Raw genomic sequence first — 12,974 nt, 5'->3', positions numbered from 1 at the left:
CCATCCATCACTGTCTTTTCCAGGGACATCCCAGAAATTTTCAGCAGGACAACTTCAAACCACATACTGGCTGAATTAGCAGAGAGTGCGATTGCTAGATTGGCCTGCCTGCAGTCCTGACCATCTCCAATGGAGAATGCGTGGTGCATTATGCAGTGCACAATATGGCAACGAAGACCTGCATAATGGATGAATGGGGGAAAATGCAACTTTTTAAACTTAACAAACGTGTGTCTTCAGTACCTAAATGCTTAATAAGTGTTATTAGAAGAAAAGGTGATGTTTCACAGTGGTAAGCATTCGATTGACCCAACTTTCTTGGAGTGTGTTGCAATCATTTGATTTGAAATTACTGCACATAAAAAAAAAACAATGAAATTCACAAGGTAAAACATAATGTTTAATTGTACAGCTTTCAATATAATAAAAGGGTAAATAAAATTAACAAATCACTCCTTTTTGTTTTTATAAGCATTTTTCATACTGTCCCATCTTTTTAGAAATGGGGTTGTACAGTAAAAGTCAAAATTCATCATGTCTTCCTGAGAAAACATTGAAAAGCATTCGATTATGACACATATTCTTGTGTGTCTTTTTTCCTTGAAAAGAACACTTCATAAAATGAGGTATGCATGTTCATGAAGAGATACCATGCTGACAGAGTACTCCAAAGGTTTGCAAGTGTTGTATAAGCCACAACCTTACATTACATTTTATAATAAGTTGAGAATATCAACTTGTAAACCACTGATTACCAAATCCAGAAATTATTAAACTATTTTTATTAGGAATGTCTATTTAACGTGTTAATTCAGTGCGATTCATTTGATAAAAAATAACACATTAAAATTTTTTAAAAATGAATCGCCCTCGGACCGCAATAAGGAAGATTACTTCCTGAGAAATGCAAGCTTGTAGTACCACCTGTCTACTCCAGAGGGCAGTAAGTGAAACTTCAGCTGTGTGAGCAACACACAGTTTATACAGTGAAGAAATCAACCCATCAGCAGACAGAACAACATAAACATGCATAACATTCTTGCGTTCAAAACACTTGATGGAGTGCGAATCCAAACTAAGGGATCTCAAGTTGTGTTATAAATATTAAACTACTGTATATTTAACTTGACACAGTGACCTAAAAATGTTATGTTTATGATGCAACACACACAAGCATGTCTGAGGCAGGTGTAAATTGACGGGACCTTAAACAAGCCCTCATAATAAATCTCGAACTGATTCACTTGTGAAATGGATTGCTGTGAACTGTATGACAATGATTGGCTTATGATCAATAATATGGTAGTAAACAATATATTGCATTCTAAAGCCGCTTTATGTATTGTCTTATCAATGATTAACTCTTCTGCCACAAGAATGTAATGCATTTTAATTTTCTGAATATTTTTTTATTTTATATATATATATATATTGATTAATCGGTACACCATGTAATTAATTTGATTACAAATTTTATCGATTGACAGCCCTAATTTTTATAATCATTGCACAATTATTTAAATATTACTGTTATCACTTATGTTTTATTTTAAGGTCACATAATGTAGTGGTAAGAATCCTTCCATCCACCTTGAAATAATGTCCAAGTGTGTAGTATCAAAAGACATCTCAGAAGGGTTAGGACAAACTCTGAATAAAGGAACTGACTTAAATTGGTCACACCCCAAAGGATGTTGAATTGGAATTGCGATTCAAATAAATTCAACACAGTCACACAACAGATGAATTTCATTTGCCCAACACAACAAAATTTTTGGCAAAAACAGATAAGACTCTGGGTCAATTATTTTTAGCATTCTGGCAAATGTGTTTTTCAACCTTAGTCCATTAAATGAAAGTAAGTTTTTTAAATATAATGATAACACTTTAATATATGATTATATTTCTTTATGTTAGAAAATGCATTAAGTATCGCACATTAACAATTAACTATATACAGTTGAAGTCAGAAGTTTACATACACTTATGTTGAAGTCATTAAAACTAATTTTTTTAACCACTCCACATATTTCATATTAGCAAACTATAGTTTTGGCAAGACGTTTCGGACATCTACTTCGTACATGACACAAGTAATTTTTCCAACAATTGTTTACAGACAGATTGTTTCACTTTTAATTGACTAGATCACAATTACAGTGGGTCAGAAGTTTACTTACACTAAGTTAACTATGCCTTTAGGCAGCTTGGAAAATTCCAGAAAATTATGTCAAGCCTTCAGACAGTTAGCTTCTGATATGAGGTGTACTGAATTGGAGGTGTATCTGTGGATGTATTTTAAGGCCTACCTTTAAACTCAGTGCCTCTTTGCTTGACATCATTGGAAAATCAAAAGAAATTAGCCAAAACCTCAGAAAAGAAAATGTGGACTTCCACAAGTCTGGTTCATCCTTCGGAGCATTACCTAAACGCCTGAAGGTACCATGTTCATCTGTACAACAATAGTTCCGAAGTATAAACAACACGGGACCACACAGCCACCACACTGCTCAGGAAGGAGACGCATTCTGTTTCCTAGAGATTAATATAGTTTGTTGCGAAAATGCGAATCAATCCCAGAACAACAGTAAAGTATCTTGTGAAGATGTTGAAGGAAACAGGTAGAAAAGTATCTATATCCACAGTAAAACGAGTCCTATTTTGACATAACCTGAAAGTCTGCTCAGCAAGGAAGAAGCCACTGCTCCAAATCTGCCATAAAAAAAGCCAGACTATAGTTTGCAAGTGTACATGGGGACAAAGATCTTACTTTTTGGAGAAATGTGCTCTGGTCTGATGAAACAAAAATTTTTACTGTTTGGCTATAATGACCATCGTTATGTTCGGAGGAAAAAGGGTGAGATTTGCAAGCTCAAGAACACCATCCCAACCATGAAGCATGGGGATGGCAGCATCATGTTGTGGGGGTGCTTTACTGCAGGAGAGACTGGTGCACTTCACAAAATAGATGGCATCATGAGGAAGGAAATTTATGTGGATATATTGAAGCAACATTTCAAGACATCAGCCAGGAAGTTAAAGCTTGGTCACAAATGGGTCTTCCAAATGCACAATGACCCCAAGCATACTTCCAGAATTGTGGCAAAATGGCTTAAGGACAACAAAGTCAAGGTATTGGAGTGGTCATCACAAAGCCCTGACCTCAATCATGAAGGTAAAACATATGTGGGCAGAACTAAAAAAAGTGTGTGCGAGCAAGAGGGCCAACACAGCTGACTCAGTTACGGCAGTTGTTCCAGCAAATTATCGTGAGAAGCTTGTGGTTAAGACAGGGAATGTTTTCTACGATTAAATGTCAAAAAATTTGAAAACATTTGTTTTAATGATTTTGGCTTAGGTGTACTTTATGTCAACTTCTGACTTCAGCTGTATATATTTTTACATTATATATATATATATATATATATATATATATATATATATATATATATATATATATATATATATATGTATATATATATTATTATTATTTTAATTTCATTTATTGATCATGTTTTTAATTGATAATTATTGATAAATAATTAATTAAAACTGCACTATATAAGATGGTTTAGTTAAAAATTAACAAATTGCCATAATTGATTAAGTACATAAACAACCAGTGTTCAAAACAATGTCCTTACCATACCCCGATTCACTATGGTAAGTCTATACATTTTTAGCTGTCGGTGCAAATATGGCATGAAATAGCTGGCTTATGACGTACATCCTTCCATCATTACATCATGTCTGCAAACATAGGAAAGAAGAACTGGCTGTCTCATTCAAATTTTAACAGTAGATGGTGGTTTTAATTTGCCAGTCACAGTTAAAAAGAAGAAAGAAACAAAAGGTCAGTCAGTCACACTGGCTGAGTTTGGAATGGCACACTACCATACTACTCTTACTATTTCTGCCATAGACATATATGGTTGAAGTAGTAAGAGTAGTATGTAATTCCAAACTCAGCCACTCACACAGTTCAGGACAGTATTGCTTCAGTCTGGAAGGATGTTTATCTGTTAACAGTTTGGCGAAGTTGTATAGCTGCTATAATGCTTGGATATGTTTTCTGGTATGGTTGTTGAAGCTAATATTGCTTGTCAAGCTTGTGACAATCGCAATCGTGATGTATCTATGTTGTCCGGTGAAGCTACTGTGACATGTTTTCTAATATTGATGACTTCTGAAATGTACTTCTTGTAACTATTTTATTGCATATTTTAGCATATATTTTATCCTCATCGTTATTGAAACCTTGTTTTGTTTTTTTTTGTTTACTGTGTTATTGTGAGCATTGCATAGACATACTAATGTAGTATTATGGTTCACTTGCATTATCAACTGAGGCTGTACAATATAATATAACAATAATAAAGTCTTCCATTAAAATCGTTTCAGCCATATCATGAGTTTCAGCCCTGAGACTGATAAGTGTAGTACAGTACAAACAATATTAGTAGATAAAACATTTGAAAATAATATTAAAATATACAGGTAGTGATTGAGGTGATTGAGTCCTCTGTAAACGTGCTTTGAATGTAGTGTCAGAAATGCACTATAAGTGTAAAATTCATTCATTCAGAAGACATATGAGTGTTGTTTATCTTCATAAAAGCTGCTAAATTCTGCTATATTCACTTAACCACAAAACCTTTTTTTCCAGTGCACTGTAAATGAAAAGATACTAAGTTCATACTTAAATGAAAAATCCCTTGGGTTGATTTTTCATCATCAATTCAACCCAAAAATAAAGCTAAAATGAAAATTGTCCCAAACTGGTTCAAAAAAAACCCAAAAGTGATATTTAGTGATTTATTTAGTGATTTAATAATCAATTTTAACAATTTCATAATAAAAAAAAATTATTTAATTTTAAGTAACTTGGTGCTCCATAATTGCAATGTGTTTCTAATACAGTATAATGAGTGTACAGTATTTAAACACATTTCCACAGGTGGTATTCCATTTTTTTATTATTATTTTTTATTTTTTGTAATATCTATTTATATTAATATCATCTAATGTTTTTGGAAGTAACACATACAGTATACTGAAAAAGGAAATAATAATGACAAATTATACTTAGAGAAGTTTACAATTACAATTTCATTTGATTTTAGTTCTACAATCGTATTCAAATTTGCACCCTGTTTGCAACCTCAATTTAAATTCAGGAGCTGAATTGGTATTTAATCATTATCAGTTCTGCATGTTGCAAAACTCCTTCATGAAGTCCAGGGCTCCATCTGTAACCTTCCTCTCTTGTTCACACACAAATCTCCCAGTATTGACTACTGTAGTCAAACTTGCTTAGTGTAATTGTGCAGCTGAAACAAAACCAGTCCATTTGTTCCAAGTGTTTATCTCCTCTACAAAGGGATACAAAACTCTTCACCTGAGCTATCGATTTTTGCAGTCTGAGACTGAGTGAAGAAAAGAAAGGTGTAGAAACAAAATGAGACAGAATGGATCATTTACATTCCATAGAGAGTGATGTTTGTAGCACACTAAATAGACAGCATTGGAATGGGGTATACTCAGTATTCAGAATCTTACCTTCTAATGCAAATGATGAAGGTGTATTCTCAAACAGATATACATACATATATATATGCATTTGGCAGACACTTTTATCCAAAGCGACTTACAGTGCACTTATTACAGGGACAATCCCCCCGGAGCAACCTGGAGTTAAGTGCCTTGCTCAAGGGCCCAACAGTGGCATCTTGGTGGTGCTGGGGCTTGAACCCCTGACCTTCTGGTCAGTAACCCTGAGCCTCAATCACTGAGCCACCACTGCCCCTACAATTCTCAAACAATTGAAACTGAAAAGAAAAATGTTACCGTTAACATTATATCCAGGTATATTAGCCTTGTACAATAAGCAAGGCACATTACCCCAGGCTTCAAGGTCACTGTCCTTCCAATTACTGTACTAGAAGACACCAACTAACTTACAATGACTGCTTGTAAAGCTGGCAGTTGACACATAGAGATTGTAGGATTATTAAAGAATGGAAACAAAACACAAGAATTTGAGAAACACTGGAAAACATACACTACAGCCTACAAAGGATAAGAACTGACAAAGTCTGTTGATGGTTCAGTCGAGAATGTTTTAGTGTTTTTAAACGAATCTTTAAAGTGAACAAATCGTTCTCATTCACCTCCATACACAGACTCATATTTCTCAATCTACTTAGCTCAAGACTGCTTTGGTGGATTTTCATGCCAGTCATTTATGCCTGAATGAGATAAGATGTCTTGTTCATGAACAAACTGAAAGTACTGGTAAACTAATTCGCAAACTAAATAAATGACTCTGTCATCTCCTTCATGAACGAGGATCTGCTTACTGACTGAACGAGAGGAGGCATGTCAACAAGTAGTGAAAGGGGTGGAAAAACACTTAAACAAGTTTATAGGTATACACATAATTCCCAATTTTTGAATGTGTAAACTTGACTTAAGACAATACAGTTAGCATTACTTGAATTACTAATACAAAATGTTGTGCATTGGTGTAAAGTGTAAGTGATTTAGGCATTTCTTGAATTTCTTGATAAAATAACGCCCAACATTGGGCAAAATAAATAAAAAATTATATCTGATTTCTTGTCATTTGTAGAGAAAACTGTTATGTAACCATCTTTGTACATTTCTAGACATGCAAATTCCATTTGTGTTGCTTTGTTCTGCTTTTAAAGACTGACTTTAGTGCAAAACAATTGCAGTTGAGTGCTGGTTGTGAAGAAGCATATATTTGGTTTGACCACTTTACTGAACTAATAGTTGGTCATTTGAGTCTGAACGAAATTACCTAGTTTGTGAACTGAATGTACTGGTACACTCATTTATGAATTATGAATAAAAGTGAGTGATGACCATACATTACAGTGACAAAAGGATATTATTGAAAGTCATAAGTTTTTAGACTATTATTGTTGTCTTTTTTTGTATAGCTTGATAAAAAAAAAGTTGTGCTCAGCTTATGGACACTCTGCAGTGCGGAAGTCGCTAGTAGAATTGTAGACATGCAAATGTTAATAAAGGATCATTATTCTTGTTCATGAATGGCTTTGTGCTATTTTTGGCTCAATGAAAGTACTCATTCAAAGAGCAAAGGCGTAATCCAGAAACTGACAATGAACAAAACATTGAACAAATCGTTTTGGTGAATGGATTTAAAAGATGCGAGTCACTAGGATGAATCAAAATCCCCATCACTAACAAAGATAGAGGGTGCTTCTCATTTCTTAAATTGAGCATCCTCGCTCCTCCGTCCTTGAGCCTGTGACCCAGAAACCGATCAAAGTCTGCCATCACGAAGGACGTATCAATTCTCTAAATGCACCGTGAGAAGACAAGGATCAAGGGTGTAGGAAGCTTCCCAAGGGCGCTTGAGCGAGGAAGCGCAGGAGCATCCTATGCAGAAGACTTTTTTGTCAAAGCACCTGATGCGCGTATTAATTCTCCTCCCCTTCACATCTGACACACCAATTTTAATTCATGTTTCACCTTTGCAGTTTAAATAAACCATAATTGACACATACTTTAACAGTGCATCTTGAATTATTAGGTTTTATTTTGAAAATATAAATTAATCAAGTTTCAACAACATCATGCTCTGAGGTATTCTGTTCAGAGACGGTGCTCTGAAGTTAGGAAGGATATTTCATTTTATAAATCTGTCTTTCATAGGGAGAACCTATGAAACGAGGAAAGGAAGCAAGGAAAGGAAACGAGGATGCACAATTTTAATAATGAGAAGCACCCACAGAGAACATGAGGGCATTATTTACACAGAGACTAATGAGGATACAAAAGGTGCATACACACTGCCAGCGACTTTGTCGCTGCAGGTCGCCAGTGGCTGGCGGTGAAGTCGCTAGTGGGCGTTTCCACTACTGGTTGCCTAGTAACGTTTATAAATGACATTCACGGATGTCATTCCATTACTTTTGACATCTCTTTTCTTGCCACTAAAAACAAACATATTGCAGGGAAAAGACTAAATATAAATGGAATCAGTACATAAAATGCTTTATATCAAAGATGAATGAGAAACAAGGCGTGCTGTTTGCCATAGCGGCTATTTATCTGCAGCGAAAATGCAAATGCCGGTCGGTCTGGGTCCACAAAATCCTCGCGATCTCAGATACACCTTTCCACGCAGTATTTTTCTTAAAAATTTCCTTGTACCTGGGAAGAGACATATCATAGAGCACTGGAATATTTCTAACAGCAAGAATTAGCCTTTCCATTACTGCAGGAGCTGAGAGAGAGAGAGAGAAGGATCATGTGAGCTCTCCCGTCTTCTCTCCTATTGGCTGTCGCTTCTGTTAGTCGCTCTTCATTTGAATAAAGTTGAACTTGTCTGAACTTTGTCGCGACGCTGGACACACCCACATCTAGTTGCCAACGGTTGCATTTTTATTTGCTTCTGGGTCCATTTTTAAGCTTTAAAGTGAGTCACTATCGACGGCAGTTTTGCTCTTCATTTGAATAAAGTTGAACTTGTCTCAACTTTGTCGCGACGCTGGACACACCCACATCTAGTTGCCAACAGTCGCATTTTTATTTGCTTCTGGGTCCATTTTTAAGCTTTAAAGTGAGTCACTATCAACGGCAGTTTTGCGGATGGAAAAGCCTTGTTTACTCAGATAACCACTTAAAAATTCTCAGGATACTGATAATCAGATCTTGAGTAAACATCTTAGCCTCATGCACATTCCTCCTCCAATAACTAACTCCAATTATTTCTGGGTGAGCAAATGTAGCAAACATCAGAGGGAGAGAGTTCTCCTGCACTGGACTACACATGAACATTGAAGTATTATGTGCCCTAGTGATATGACGCAATAAAAACGAAGACAGGAATGACTACCGCCAGACCAGGGCAGGGAAGCCTTCTTTTGGGGGGCATTGGAGTCTTAATAGGAGACCCAAGGTTGACCAAACAAGATGAACTCAGCTGTATCACCATCATTTTGGGGAGCATCAAAAATTTCTTGTCTAGATCTAGAGGGGGCAATGCCTCAAAGCACCTCAAAGCCTTTCCTTTATGATCAGAATCAGAATCAGAATCAGCTTTATTGCCAAGTATGCTTACACATACAAGGAATTTGTCTTGGTGACAGGAGCTTCCAGTCTACAACAATACAAACAATACCAAAAACAGCAGCAAGACATAGGTAATTAAAAACAAAAAAGAACACAAAATAAATAATTATACATATACGTACATACACTCACATTCATACATACCCACATCCACACACGTAGTGCAAATCTAATACAATCTGTATATAAAGAACAAAAAACAGTATATTATGTACAGAGCAACGTAAGTAATGGCAGAAGTGGATATGTTGGATAATATAAATTAAAATTAAACTGTGTATTGCACATCATTATTGCTCAACTGGGCAATATAATTGTTCATTAGATGGATGGCCTGAGGGAAAAAACTGTTCCTGTGTCTGACGGTTCTGGTGTTCAGAGCTCTGAAGCGCCGGCCAGAAGGCAACAGTTCAAAAAGGTAGTGGGCAGGGTGAGTGGTGTCCAGAGTGATTTTACCAGCCTTTTTCCTCACTCTGGAAGTGTATAGTTCTTGAAGGGGGGGCAGGGGGCAACCAATAATCCTCTCAGCAGACCGAACTGTCCTTTGTAGTCTTCTGATGTCTGATTTCGTAGCTGCACCAAACCAGACAGTTATTGAAGTGCAGAGGACAGACTCAATGACTGCTGAGTAGAACTGTTTCAGCAGTGCCTGTTCCTCAGCTGGCGAAGGAAGTACAACCTCTGCTGGGCCTTTTTCACAATGGAGTCGATGTGTATCTCCCACTTCAGGTCCTGTGAGATGGTAGTGCCCAGGAACCTGAATGACTCCACTGCTGCCACAGTGCTGTTTAGAATGGTGAGGGGGGACAATGATGGGCTGTTCCTCCTAAAGTCCACAATCATCTCCACCGTTTTGAGCGTGTTCAGCTTGATGATGTTACTGGAGGAACCATTGTCAGTCTTTCGATGTCTAGCAGGAAATAAGATATGTTTGAACGTCTCATGGTGCTTAATATATGCGTACATTATACATGAAGCACCCTTACTATTTTAATCCAACAAGTCCAAGTTAAGATAATGGCTTGATTAACATTACATCAGAGAGTAGACATAACTATGATAAAATGTCTATATTGGGATTTGTATGGAGGTAAAAATTAAATAAAAAAATATGTTCCTCTCAAGCCAGAGTGAAACTTGTACATTATCCTCCTCACGGCATCCAGATGTCCAGTGACTATGACACCAAGGTAAAACAGCATCCAAATCCATGTATCACCTCATAAATGGATGAGATGCTAATGCATTCTCAAAGAGATTTCTTAAGGAAATAGCCATCCTGTGCTGGATCACTGTATCAGTATGGTGAAAGATCTGTGACAAAGCTTGCTTTATGAATAATTTTTTTCCCCAATATGCACCACAAAGTGATGCAAAAAAAAAAACTCGTACAGGATAGAAAATACAATTTTCTGTCACCATAGCAACATATAGATTCTCTGTTCTTTCAGTTTCATTAAAGGTTAACCTTTCAAAGCTCTTTCATTTCTCATTTATTGCTTTCATTATAAAGAACTTCTTAAGAATTGGTATCTGAAAAGATTGGGTTTCTCAGTTGGATCAAACAAATGCATTAGTCTCTGCCTCAGATGGCATGCCCATTTAATGCCCACAGACTGTTCACAGACCCTCTGATGATACTGATGATACTTATGCCAATAGTCAAACGTCTTTGATATTTGTGTGATGTGGATTATAAAGGTAAATCATGTAAAATCAACAAATTTTTAGTAAGCTAGTTATTCAGAGTAAATATATTTTCACTGTGACGTATGAGCAATGTGAAGTCCAAAACATGCTGACTTAAATTTTCACTGTACTTGCCTTAAAAAAAATAAGTATTTTTATTATTATTATTATTATTTTATTATTATTACTGTCCTGAGCAGAAAACACATTTGCTAAAAATTCTGCTATCAATTAATTTCTAATGGCTGTATCTCAGTGCTTGGGATTATATTACATACAATCACACTCTTGGACAACTCTCTCTAAAGATTTTTCTGTACAATATTTTATGGGTTTTAAATTATATTAAGACGGTCTGAAAACTGATATTCTGTTGCAGCGAAATAAAACAATTTGTTCTGGTGTGGGTTATTCAGTGTGTATCCACAAAATTGGCCATGTCTGAAAACATCCTGAGATTATTGCAATGGTGCAAATCAGAATAGAACTGAATTCAGTAACAGATATACATTTTTAGGGCTGTCAATCTAACATGTTAATTTAGTTATATAAAAAAAATTAGTAAACAATTTATGCATTTGAGCTCACCCATGTGTTAATTGCTTAATAATGGATTGCCCCACCATTAGAGAAATCCAAGCTTGCATACATGGAATACATGGAATACGAGGCAACAGACTTTGCCAGATACACCAAGCCATATACCATAAACAGAGAGCACAAAATGAGGAAGGAGCTGTTCACACATGACGTGTTGTTGAGTTCAAAAACAACTCAATGGACACAGAGCAATGTAATGGAATACAGGGATCTCAAGACATAAAAAAAAACACAAAAATGCATTTAAAGGGGTCATGAAATGGAGAATAACATTTTCCTTAATATTTAGACATAAGGGGTAACTGTACTATAAAAACATACTGTAAATTTCAGAACTCAAAACTTCCTCCTCAGTCTAAAATGAGCATTTATTGTTGCCATCCTGCTGAAACATCTCGTTTCGAAATCTGTCTATTTGTGAAGTCACAACACATTGCTCATTTGAATTTACACATCCCAAAACATGAGTTATCGCACCCTTGGCCCTGCCCAAGAGCAGGCCTTGTGTAGCTAACTATTCCAAACATAACACCAAAGGGGACCCATCTGGACTATTTGCACTAGACAGACATCTTTGACAGCTTGATTCATATCTCATGCCTCTTTTAAAAGACGAAGTGTCAAGTTACAATTCTGAAAGGGAGAAGCAATTCTCTTTCATTCAGCTGCTGCCTCTTGTTGTTTTGAGCTCAAACACGCCATGGACGTGTTCATTCACCCATCTGTGCTATTTTTAAATGTTGGTGTATGTAAAGATAGGATGTTTTTGAGGAGGGTTATATAATTTCATCTAATTTTCAAAAATGATATGACAAATTATAATTTCGTTTAATTAGTATTAGTTGGGTTTGTATAATTTTACTAACCCAACTAATGACTCGTCGGCGCTTTATCAGTAGTTGCACGACACGTGAAGCATTTTTTTTTAGCTTTCACTTAAGAAGAGTTGTGCACTTTTTATTTTAATATATATCTCTTTACATAAATATTATTTTCCACTTAAAAACTATAATTTCGTTATTTTACTATCCCAACTGACTCATCCGCGCTTTCCAATAGGTTGCACGTAAGGGGGAAAAATATTTCTTCCACTTAAGAAGAGTTGTGCACTTTTAAGCACTTTTTATTTTAATATATCTCTTTATATAGAAATTTTTTTTCTACTGAAAAACTATAATTTCGTTATTTTACTAGCCCAACTAATTAGTAGCCTACTCATCCGGGCTTTTTAATATATTGCGCCTAAGAAAAAAAAGTTGTCTTTGGGCAGCCTTCTTGTGAACAGAGCAGCCACAGCCACGCTCACTGATGCCAAAAGGTGGAGGCAGAAATGACCATGTACCTGCAGGAAATGGCCATTGATGGGGAAGAGGACGACAAAAGGTTTCCGTTCATGGCAAGATAAGCACGGAAATATCTGTGCATATGTGCTACCAGTACTCCATCAGAGCGGGTCTTCAGCACAGCGGGTAGTGTAGTTACTCCAATCCGCAGCTTATTAAAACCAGATAAAGTGAATATGTTGGTATTTCTGTCCAGAAACATCGAAATTTAAACAT

At 36.0% G+C, this 12,974-nt stretch overlaps 1 pseudogene; it reads right to left on the bottom strand.

Moving 5' to 3' along the window:
- The window catches only part of LOC127654830 (parapinopsin-like), a 76,897-nt pseudogene that overhangs the window by 13,106 nt on the left and 50,817 nt on the right, over window positions 1-12,974 (bottom strand).

Source organism: Xyrauchen texanus, chromosome 14, assembly GCF_025860055.1.
Source record: "Xyrauchen texanus isolate HMW12.3.18 chromosome 14, RBS_HiC_50CHRs, whole genome shotgun sequence".
Taxonomy (NCBI): Eukaryota; Metazoa; Chordata; class Actinopteri; order Cypriniformes; family Catostomidae; genus Xyrauchen; species Xyrauchen texanus.
This window is presented reverse-complemented; position numbering and strand designations above follow the sequence as displayed.